This window comes from Mesocricetus auratus, unplaced genomic scaffold, assembly GCF_017639785.1.
Source record: "Mesocricetus auratus isolate SY011 unplaced genomic scaffold, BCM_Maur_2.0 Super-Scaffold_100009, whole genome shotgun sequence".
Taxonomy (NCBI): Eukaryota; Metazoa; Chordata; class Mammalia; order Rodentia; family Cricetidae; genus Mesocricetus; species Mesocricetus auratus.
Window position 1 is genome coordinate 27,599,818 of NW_024429193.1, and position 11,594 is coordinate 27,611,411.

Consider the following 11,594-nt stretch of genomic DNA (forward strand, 5'->3'; position numbering starts at 1 on the left):
CTTAGAATCTCAGAGGGAGAGATAGATTTGGGGGGGGGGAATCTTGTAAAAGTCTTAAGACATTCTCTTGTCCCTTCTAGAGAGAATGCTGACAGCTTGGTAAACCATTATCGTAGACCCACATATCTGTTCTATAGTTCTGTTTAATTGCCAGGTCACAGCCACTCCTACCCATTACATGGTCATGTCAAGCCTGAGGAAGCAACTACATTCCAGATGGACTTAATGGGTAAGAAAGGAAGGATCCGATGGAGACTGTAGGTTCTAGCTTGAATAACCAGGCAAATGCTGATACCCTTCATTGAAGTGGAAAAGAGAAGACAGATGTCGAAGAAAAGTCAAGATTTCTGGTGTGAATTTTTTTGTTAATCGAATTGCATGTTAGAAACAGGTTAGATATGTAATCTCTGAGTTTTGTGGAACTCATGAAACAACTGGAAATCATCATTCTATCTTGCAAAGGGACTGTTTGCACAGAATGAGACAGCGGACCTTAGCACAAGCCTGTGGAATGCTCAAAACTCCAGTAACTGAGCACAAAACAATATCCAGAAGAGGGACACAAAGGCCTTCAATGGTATGGAAGAAAAATTAAAGGAATGTGTTGTCAGGAACCAAAAGCTTCTGAAGAATGAAAGAATGGTTAACTCTACTCTGGTTGCTCCTCAAGACAAGGTCAAAAGGAATTCTGGCCGCAGCATCTAGCTAGCCGGGTAAAATGAGAAAGTGAAAGCTATAATAGAGAGGTTTTAGAAAGAATGAAAGGTAGGGGATTAGAGATAACAGGATATGAATACACAAATAAACAAGTGGCAGTACTAGAAAAATCAGGGTTTCTCTAGGAAAACAGGGTCTCTTGGTTTTGAGACATGTAGGTAGAAACTGAAATGAGAAAAATTCATAAAAGTCTAATAACTTAGATTCCAAAAGCCCATATAGAAAAAGGAAAACTTCTAAGCCTTTCTAAGTTCCCAAAAGGCAGCCTGACAGATAAGACTAAACAAAGAACTGGGTATGTGACACACCCCAGATAACATATCCCAACTGTGTCAACCTTTCTCTGTCCTAAAGAAGATCAGATAGCTATCAATTCGAGGTTGTAAAAGTCCCTGGCCTGGGAGATAATTAACAAACTTATTTCCTCTATAGCATCCTGCTTAATTGCATTCTGCCTGAAACACACAGTTTCTGTTTCACTCTATGTAATCATGAAAGCCTCGTAATCTGGAGACTTCCAGTCTTTTGAACTTTCCCTTTAACCGCCCCACCCCCACCCCAACTGAAAGCAGCATTCCGATTGTTCCCCAACAGACAGAATCCAGGCTGCAGCTTGAAATAAAAGAAACCTTTGTTTTTACATCGGTGTGTTGCCTCCTTGGTGGTGGATTTTTGGGGCTCCTCAAACTGGGCATAACAGGAACAGTAAGCCGCTCTGTGGCGATTGGGAAGGGTAAGTAGCCAGGCATGATCTTGAGACTGGTGAGTGTGCTGTTGCCTCTGACTATGAGGAGGAAATGCATAACCTACCTTGGCCATGACTTGGCCTTTGCAAAGAGCCAGAGAGAACTAGCTGTGTGTGGCAGATCATTAGCAATTGCACAGCAGCCATACTGCTGACACCACCAGCCTGTGGGCCATTAACAACCCCAGCCCATGAGCCTGCACTGAGCTTGCCTAGCTCCCTGGGAGAGAGTTTTAACTCAGGGGCCCTACTGCCTGCCTGGGAGCCTGCTTCACTGACCTTAGCTAGAAGAAAGTCAGCTTGTTCTTGGAAGGTCCTACGCTGAGTAGGCCTTTGGGAAAACCAAGACCACATCCCAGCTTCTAGTTTTCAGAGAGAGCCAAAAGTGCTCTGTTGCAGTGAGCTCTCCTAGAGTCGGTGAGTGCACAAGAGCTAGAAATTCCTCATGGACAAAGAAGCAGATGGTGTGGAGGGGTTTGTGTTGGCCTCTGAGACGCCGTACCTCTGACACATTAGTAGGCTGTGAATGTTGAAAGACAGACAGGTGTTTATACTCCCTTTGTTCACGTTCTCTCTTTCCTTACAGCGAAATGTTTCCTTTGTCTCTGATCTATTTTTCAGTTCTAATTATGAGTGATGTTTAGTTTTTCAGCAAGTCATAAAGAATATGTGTTTGACTGCCAGGCAGTGGTGGCACATGCCTTTAATCCCAGCACTCCCGAGGCTGAAACAGGCACATCTCTGTGAATTCAAGGTCAGCCAAAAGGGACCAGACCCTCACCCAGTCCCTTGCTTTGGCAGACTTGACAGGCTGCAGAAAAGACCCAACAAGATGTAGGCCTCTGGCTCAGCAACTTGTACAGTGCTTCCTGACCTTGCCCGACCTCCTAGTCAGTAGGATGTCAGATACCCTCCATGTGGCAAGGAACCAATCAGAAGTTAGCTAGCAGGCCCTGGATGTGCTTTATGGGCTCTGGGTGAGCATAGCAGCCGCCCTAGAAGGGCCTATAGGCCATAACAACCAGTTGACCAATCAACACAGAACAGGTCGTCCAAGCCCAGAAGCGTACCAATCCTGAGGCTGCTGCGGAACCCAGACACTCCCCTTGCTCTAATAAATTTCCTGCACCACGGTCCCTAGGGGTCCTTCTTTCTCCACCCACTGTGTCAAACAGACAGAGGAACCAAGTTAATACAGTTAACTCGTTAATTAATTAAAGACCCTTTGCTTTGGATCAGGTCTTGGTGATTTGGGGGTTCAGAATTTGGATACAATAAACCTTGTCTACAGTGTCAGTTCCAGGACAGCCAGAGCTGTTATACAGAGAAATCCTATCTCGAAACCACCCCCCCCCAAAAAGAATATATTTGACTGTGATTACTGGTACCTAGAGGAGTATAATAAATGTTAACTTTTTGGCATTCAGTTAAATTAGTGAGATGCTTTATACCACATAGACCAAGAATTAACGGAGTTAGGAGCCAGAGCTGGTTAATACCACACTGGATGTCATCTATTGAGTTTCTTTGGGATAATGCTTTTAAAAAGCAGTTTTGTTAAGGTATATAGCCTATTGGCCATAAAAGTCACCCATTTTAAGTATACAGTTCAATTATTATTTTGAGAAAATGTAAGAGTTGTGTAACTATTACCATAATCCAGTATTAAAATATTTCCATCCATATTGGTCAGTATCCTTTCTCTCTCATATATATAAACACATAAACATGTATGTGCATATGGATGCATAGATACAGATACAGATACAGTGTCCCGCCACCAAGAGACACTGGTGCAATGGTGACACAAAGCTATGGGAATAACCAGCCAATGTCTGATTGATTTAAGGCCACTCCATTAGATGGAACCCAAACCTGACACTGCTTGAGTGGCCAAGAACACGAGACCTAGGAGAAAACCAAACACTACTGTTCTACAAAAGGAGCACAGCAATAAAATTACTCCAAATGACATTCTATACTCATAGACCCTTGCCTTGCTCAGGTATCATCAGAGAGGCTTCTTCCTACAACAGAGAGGAACAAATATAGAGTCCCACAGTCAGACATCATGCAGACAGTGAGACCTTGGAAAACTCAGCCCTAAACAGAATGTCTTCATCAAGTCCCTTTCCTCAGGGGTCAGGGAACCTTTAGGAAGAGGAATCAGAAAGAGTGTAAAAGCCAGAGGGGATGGAGGACACCAAGGAAACAAGGTTTTCTAAACACAGAAGGACCTACACATATATGAATGTGAGAGACTGAGGCACCGTGGATAGTGCCTTCTCGGGTCTGCAGCAGATGAAGTCCTAGAGCTGAAAGAAGAGATGGACACATGGCCTTATCCTTAACCTAGAAGAGAGGGACTCATGGCCTTATCCTTAACCTAGAAGAGAGGGACACATGGCCTTATCCTTAACCTAGAAGAGATGGACTCATGGCCTTATCCTTAACCTGGAAGAGATGGACTCATGGCCTTATCCTTAACCTAGAAGAGATGGACTCATGGCCTTATCCTTAACCTAGAAGAGAGGGACTCATGGCCTTATCCTTAACCTAGAAGAGAGGGACACATGGCCTTATCTTTAACCTGGAAGAGATGGACTCATGGTCTTATCCTTAACCTGGAAGAGATGGACTCATGGCCTTATCCTTAACCTAGAAGAGATGGACTCATGGCCTTATCCTTAACCTAGAAGAGAGGGACTCATGGCCTTATCCTTAACCTAGAAGAGAGGGACACATGGCCTTATCTTTAACCTGGAAGAGATGGACTCATGGCCTTATCCTTAACCTAGAAGCTGTCTCCAATGGATAACCACTTGCAAATGAAAAATTAGTTTTCATCAAGGGACTCTCAGTGGGGAAACAAACTCCTCATAAGGGTAGACTTCATGCCCAGCAGTAGATGGCCAACAGAGTCTCATAATGTATCAGGGCCATTAAAACAAAACAAAATAAAAGCCAAAAACCCTGTATTATTATTATTTTATCCTATAGATTTTGTGTACAAAATCTGGCTTCCAGTTTTGTGTTTTCATGGGATTCCCGAATATGTGAATGAGTGGGTCTCTTCTTCTCTATCTGGGTTTTTGTACTTTTTCTTGGGCTTATTTCCTTCTGTTTGATTTTTTCTCTATTCTGATCTGGTTGTTTTGGTTTTATTTATTATAATTTTACCTTATTATTACTCCTTAGACGTCTGTTCATTTTCTAAGGAGACAGAAAGGGTGGGGATCTGGATTCAAGGGGAGGAGCAGAGGAGTGGAAGGAGGGGAAACTGTAAACAGAATACACTGTGGGAAAAAGTCTGCTTTCAGTAGAACTCCAATGTCACATAAATTTACCTTTGAGATAGCTTGCTTCTTTTTCACCTAAATGAGCACTTCTGCAGGGGACTGTCAGCATTTTGGAAAAGCTATGCTAGGGGCATGACACTGTTACCCTGGCTGTGGATAACAGCAGTGTCACCTCCCTGTCTCTTGCTCCTCTCCCCTTTCTAAGGGGGTAAGAATAAGAAAACCAGACTTAGTATGAAAATCTACAATGGTTTTCCAGTGTATTGAAGACACGTCGTCCCAAGAAAGGAAAATAGTAGCCATCAGGGTTAAAGTCTTGAACAACAGAGGCAGAGATGGGCTCCAGCTGGGCAGAGAGCAACCCTGGAGAAAGCAGATCCCACTCTGAGTTAGTAGAGCACCACACAGTTGAAGCCTGGCACCGAGACACCAGCTAGCCTCCGTGAAGAAGAAGAAACCACTGTGGTACAATGCAGCCAGCCGGGCCTCCAGAACCAACCCATACGGTAGCTGTCCCAAGTTCCTTTAAAAGTAGAGCCAATAAAATTGAGACTGAGACTGCCTCCTGGGGACTTCAAATGTCTGTGGCCACTGAAGCAAAAATGTCAGGTCAGACCACCCAAGGTTTCCAGAGTGGCATTCACTCCGATTCAGAGGCCAGATCCTCCAACAGAGCGGACCACACTGAAAATGGTGATGCTGAGAGTGAGGGCCTAGGCTGGTCCAGGAGGAAGGAGGCTGATCATGAGCATCCTTGGAAGCAGAGTCTCTCAGGGCAAGGCCTTGGGCATGTGACAGATGGAAAAGGGCACAGCCGCAGAGGACCGGTGGAAAGCAAGACAGCTTTGCAGTGTGACATTCTTTAATAAACGTCAGCGGGCAGTCACAGGAAACACCAAGGCAACTGCTATCAAACCTGTGAAGTACAGTTGAGACACTTCAAACATGTCAAGTGCTCTCCTGCTTCTGTGTCCTGAGGCTATTTCAGCTGTCTAGAATGTTCCTTTAAATGAGTATGGGTATTTTTTCTGCATGCATGCCTGTGTACCATGCACTCACAGGGCCCACAGAGGCCAGAAGAAGGCGTCAGATCCTCTGCGACTGTATTTACAAGTTGTGAACTGCTGTGTGGGTGCTGGGAATCAAACCCAGTCCCTCTGGAAAAGCAGTCTGTGTTCTTAACTCATGAACCATCTCTCTAGCCCTGGTATGTTCATTTTTGAACATACTAGGACCAACTTTATTCCTCCAGGATGAGTTAAAATCTATGCCATCCGAGGCCATGCCTAGTCAAAGTTCCTCCTTGGGTAGTCTAACATGGCGTACTATGTTCCACTTTGCAGGTGTTACATCCCTTTAAGTCTAAGACAGGTATCAACATCTCTAAAAGCAATCTCACGACCAGTAGCTCATCACAGTTTTGTTGGCCATAGTCTCGCTATGTAATGTGAAAACAACACTGGTGAGTCTCATAGTCAGTGGCATCTCTAGTCAGTAGGAACACACTGAGTGTTGCTTATCACTTGTCTACCCTATGACACTAAAGGCTTCTCTAAACCAGAGCCTTATGTGATTTACATTCCTACATGACATAGAATGTCTGACATGCTATTTGTGTTCAATAGTGAACAATAAAAAAAACTGAACTCATTAACTTAATAACAGGGCCATCAGCTCATGGGACTACTGGTCTGGGAGAGCCACATGCACCATATCTTGTTCTAAAGCACTGACTTTGAGCAGGTATTTGCACCTATGTAAAGACTACTATCTATATAAGCATAAATGACTAAAGCGGTTGTATTATATGTTTCTCTGGTAACAGGCAAGTATCAACAGAAAGCATTTTCAAAGCATCACCATGTGGTGTTTGGGATTTCTGATAAATCTCCTATCTAACAAACAAACAAACAAAAAACCCTCAGTCACACATTGTGACCATCTCTCCTGCTTAATACCATGGTTTATGCTGACCCCATATTTACACTCTCTAAATCTATTTTCATAGAGGAAGTAGATTTGGCCTTATGTATCCATTTGGTCTTGACTCAAATGGATAGAAAAAAATTAAGGGATTCAATCTTGGCTAAATTAAGTCGGTAATTAGTAAATAGTTCAGGATGCACAGTTAGAGACATAGCTGGATTGTGGTGCACAGTTTTGAAGTTTTCTCTGAATTAAGGGTTTTTTTCACAGCTGACACAAAGCTCTGAATAAATGTCATTATTATAAAGTCCTCGGTGTGAGAATGTAAGTACAAAATTATGCAAACTTGAGAAAAATGGGCCAACTTTCCTGTACTTTATTCTGAGGGTTTTTGAATACAATGGAGACCAAAATAAACTCACCTCGAGTTCAGGAGACACCTATCTCCTGGGTAACCTCAGAAAATGGGTCTGTGGAGTTGTAACTCAGTGATAAGGAACTTATTTAGCATGTACAAAGCCTTGTGCTCAATCCTGGGTGCCACAAAATGGATGGTTTCTAAAGTGGTTTAGAACAAAGCACAGTGGAATGGCTTCTGGTCTTGGGCAAGGTGTGCCACACCGCCCTGGACCTCGGTTCTGCTACTGCAGGTCTGATTTGTCAGTGTCCCCACTCCTGAATAAAGCCCTCCCCACCTCTCCTTCCATCCTCCTTTTCTGTACAGTTATAACACTTCATTCCAGTTTCTGTTGGGGCAGACACACAGAGTGCTTACATTTCTGTGTCCACCCCCAGAGCTGTGATGTTGGGGAACCAGAACTGCTTTCATTCATTGTCTAGCACACAGAAGGCGTCTCTGAGCGCTGCCTTGGCTTACTCTTCTGTGAGTCTCCCCTAAAGCATGCTTTGGTTTGCTTGCTTCTATTTGCCTATGTCGCTGGGCTGCACCAGGCTGAAGAGCAAACCCAGCACCTTGCACATGTCAGGCAAACACGCCATCTCTGAGTTGTACCCGTGACCTTTGTAAGGGTATTTTCTTCTTCTTTTTTTCTTTTTTAATGTACTAAAATTGCAGATTAGAAAAAAAATGACCCATCTTAAACCCTCTTGGGTGTTGCTGTTGTTGGATGGTGTGTGTGTGTGTGTGTGTGTGTGTGTGTGTGTGTGTGTGTGTGTTTTGTTTTGTTTTTGGCAGTGTGTCTTTACGTAGTCCTGACTCTCCTGGTACTCTGTGGTGGTTTGAAAGAAAATGGCCCCCAAAGGGAGTGGCACTATTAGGAGGTAGGCCTTGTTGGAGGAAGTGTGGTACTGTGTGGGCAGGCTTCGAGGTCTCTTTTGCTCAAGCTTCCCTCAGTGTCACTATCAGTTGACTTCCTGTTGCCTGCAAGATGTAGCACTCTTAGCTCCAGCACCATGGTCTGCCTGCACACAGCCAAGCTCCCCACCATGATGATAAAGAACTGAACCTCTGAAACAATAAGGGAGCCACCCTACTTAAACGTTTTCTTTGTAAGAATTGCTGTGGTCAGCAGGGACCGTTCATATATGGGTGGTCTGAGCTACCACCAGGGACAATGGTGTCATCTGGCCCAGGTTGCTGCTGAGGACCATGTCTGGTCTGTGACAAACATGTCTGGTCTGTGACAGACATACATGGCTCCAGTTACCACCAAGCACCATGAAGAAGCCCAAGGTCAAACCAGCAATCTGAGTCTAGGTTGGTGACCAAGGACCAGAATACATCCATATCTGAGTGGTCTGTGCTGCTATTCAATGACATGGTGATGTCTGGTCCTGAGCTGCAGTTGAGGGCCATGCCAGGGTCTCCGGTACCACTACAACCGGGTCTGTGCTGATGTCCAATGCTCCTGCTACCATAGAAGGCTGTGCAGACACCCAAGATCAAGGGCCAAGTTAGTTTGTCAGGGCCATACTGCCACTGGGGGCAGTGGTGACATCCAGACCCAGCTGCTGATTAGGACCATGTTGGGGTCCATGGTCATATGGCAGCTGGGGGTCTGACCTGAAGTCCAGGTCCTGTACTGTCACTAATGGTCACATAGAGGCCTTGGTGGTATCCGGCAACCACAGGGCTGTCGGAACCAATCCCACCTGAGTGACCATTCCCTCCACCCAGAGCCAGGATGTCATTCGAGCCTAAGCTGTGGCCAAGTGCTGTAACTGGGGTCTGTGTTGATGTCTATGGCCAGTGACTCCTTCAAAGGTCTTAGGAATCATTTGAGATGAAATCAGAGAACTATACAGAGTCAGTTCTGCCTTTAACTGCCCTGGGAAAGCTGACCTTGCCTCTCGCTGGCCACTATAGGGAGAGAGCTGACCTCTACACTGGGGAGAGAGGGCCCCCACCCTCACCACAGGCGAGGATGAACCTACCCTATGGGTGTGCATGTAGGGGAGCTGACTCCACTACCACACTCAAGGAAGGTGGCCCCAGTGGCTTGACCTGACCTGACGGCGAACACCCAGGCCCACAACTGGGCCTTGGGTTAATCCACTCTGGCATCTATTTCAACTAGGTCCTGCTGGAGCTCCTGAAGGGACTGGAGTTACGGAACGATACCCACAAGATCTCCAAGTCACAGGACACCCCAGAAGAGTTCCAGTGAAGATCCAGAGAGGATAGTGTACCAATGACCAGAGGCTTTAAACCAGGCCAGTGTCATTGCTGGTCAAGCTGATGGGACAAGGGGCATGCTATACGACACACCAAAGCCTCCAATGCCATCAGGATGGATGAAGAGGTGATGGAGAGAAGAAGCAGAGATTTTGCTGGTTCAGGTATGGTTTTTGGTTTTTTTGTTTTTGTTTTTGTTTTTTGTTTTGTTTTGTTTTGTTTGCTCTTTTTTGGTTTGTTGGGCTTTTTTCTTCGTTCTTGCTTTTGTTTGCTTGCTTACTTGGTTTTGTTTATTCATGGGGGAGGGGTTGTTACAACAGGGATGAGGAAGGAGTTTGGGGGAACTGGGAGGTGAACAGAATTGAGATGCATGATGTGAAACCCCCAAAGAATCAAAAAAGAAGTTAAAATAAAAAGAATTATTGTGGTCATGGTGTCTCTACACATCAATAAAAACACTAAATAAGACAACCCCTCTATACGAACCAAGCTGGCCTCAAATTCACAGAGCTCCTGCCTCTGCCCACACATGCTGGGTTAAAGGTGAGCACTACCACCACCACCGCCACACACCCCCCACCCCTCACCTCCCCACTCTCTACCACACACACACACACACACCACACACACACACACACCACACACACACCCCACATAATAAGACACTCTTAAGAAAGTTTGTGTTTTAGTGTATTTTCAGTCTCTAGGCACCTGGCCAGAAGCAGGATTTCAGGGTTCTAGGTACACAATGCCTGAGCTGTTATGTTGTCCAGTTAAGGTATTTCCTTGGGAAAGCAACGGAGTTGGATTATTTGGCATTGCTTAGCCACACCAGTTGGACTTTTTACTGCTTAGCCAGCTGCTTTACTGCTGCTCAGTCAAAGACCAAATTAATTCTGGAGTCACTTTTCATAGGATCTGAAATCTGAAAGTTCAGCCCTAACCGCCTCGCAGAATGGGTAGCTTTGTTCTTGACCTCATTAACAAAAGATTCTCCTTCCAGCTCACACCAACCTGGGGGAGGAAGTGAACCAGACAGCCTGCATGACGACAGAAAGGAAAGAGAGAACCCTTCCAAGGGACAATGCCTTTTCCTGTCTCTGGAAGCTCCTCCTATCCCCACACTGGTTTCTGCATCTGCTCCTTGACCGTGTCCCTTTTCACATCAAAGTGCCACTCCTCAGGCTTCACGAAGGGGGGCACAACCCGGCTGCTACAGGAAGGCCACTTCATCCCAAAGGAAAGAGGAAAGCCATGGGTTTGGCTTCTATAAAATGACATACCTCTTGCCTTGTTTCTCATTGTATGATTGCACTCCTAAGCAGTGTAGACTGGCCTCTAGCTTCTGTAAGCCAAGCATTTAAGTTCTACGTGTTATAGTTTAAGCTGAAAGCAATAAATAAACAAATAAATAACCAAAAAAGTCATTCTGTCTTCATTAATGATATTGAATGCCTCAATCAGGAAAACTTTGGGTAGATTATATGAATCTCTTTTTTAATTCAAAAACACATCAAAGCATATAAGCTGGACAGATACTTAAGGAAAAGAGGTCAAAATTCCAGGCATTCCAACACAGACTTGGCCACTGGGCCCCTTCTTGGGAGGTCTGGGTTGAAGCCAGTTTTGAACATATAAATGTAATTGGTGATGGTATAGCGTGAAAACGTTTCCAAAGCTGCCCTTTGTGTTGTCATCAAAAGCATGCATTCAGCACCAGCGTATGGCATGCCTGGCAGACATTTAAACAGGCATACCCCGCCATTCTGTGGCCTCTGATTTAAATAGTACCGACACTCCATCGGATAAATACGGCCTTGGGTGGGAGATATCTGACACTATTTTTTAATGTACTGTGGGTGGTAACCCAGGCAAAATTTTAGCTGGTAGGTTATGCGTAAAATACATAAGTATTGCATAGAACCCTTTGGAACAGTGGTTCTCAACCTTCCTAGTGCTCTGACCCTTCAATATAGTCCCTCATGTTGTGGTGACCCCCCAGCCAGAAAATTATTTCATTGCCACTTCATAACCGTAATTTCGCTATTATAAATCATAATGTAAATATCTGATATACAGGTTATGTGATATATGACCCAAGGGTTGAGAACCACTGCTTTGGAAGACTTTCCCATCTCGGGGTGAGAGGTGTTGATCAAAAAAGAACAGGTGTCAAAAAGTTAAAAAATATATACTGTTTTAAAGGTACTCATTCATTAATTCACTCACGTGTTTATGCAGAGTTTGCCCACTGCTTTTTAGACGCCCGGGT

At 44.8% G+C, this 11,594-nt stretch overlaps 1 long non-coding RNA gene across 1 annotated transcript; it reads left to right on the forward strand.

The window, feature by feature from the left end:
* The first annotated feature begins 1,352 nt into the window (after window positions 1–1,352).
* On the forward strand, window positions 1,353–10,737 carry LOC121142191. The gene is made up of 3 exons (XR_005879172.1): window positions 1,353–1,450; window positions 9,225–9,486; window positions 10,326–10,737. It is a non-coding gene; the product is annotated as an uncharacterized LOC121142191 (long non-coding RNA).
* The last annotated feature ends 857 nt before the right edge of the window (window positions 10,738–11,594 follow it).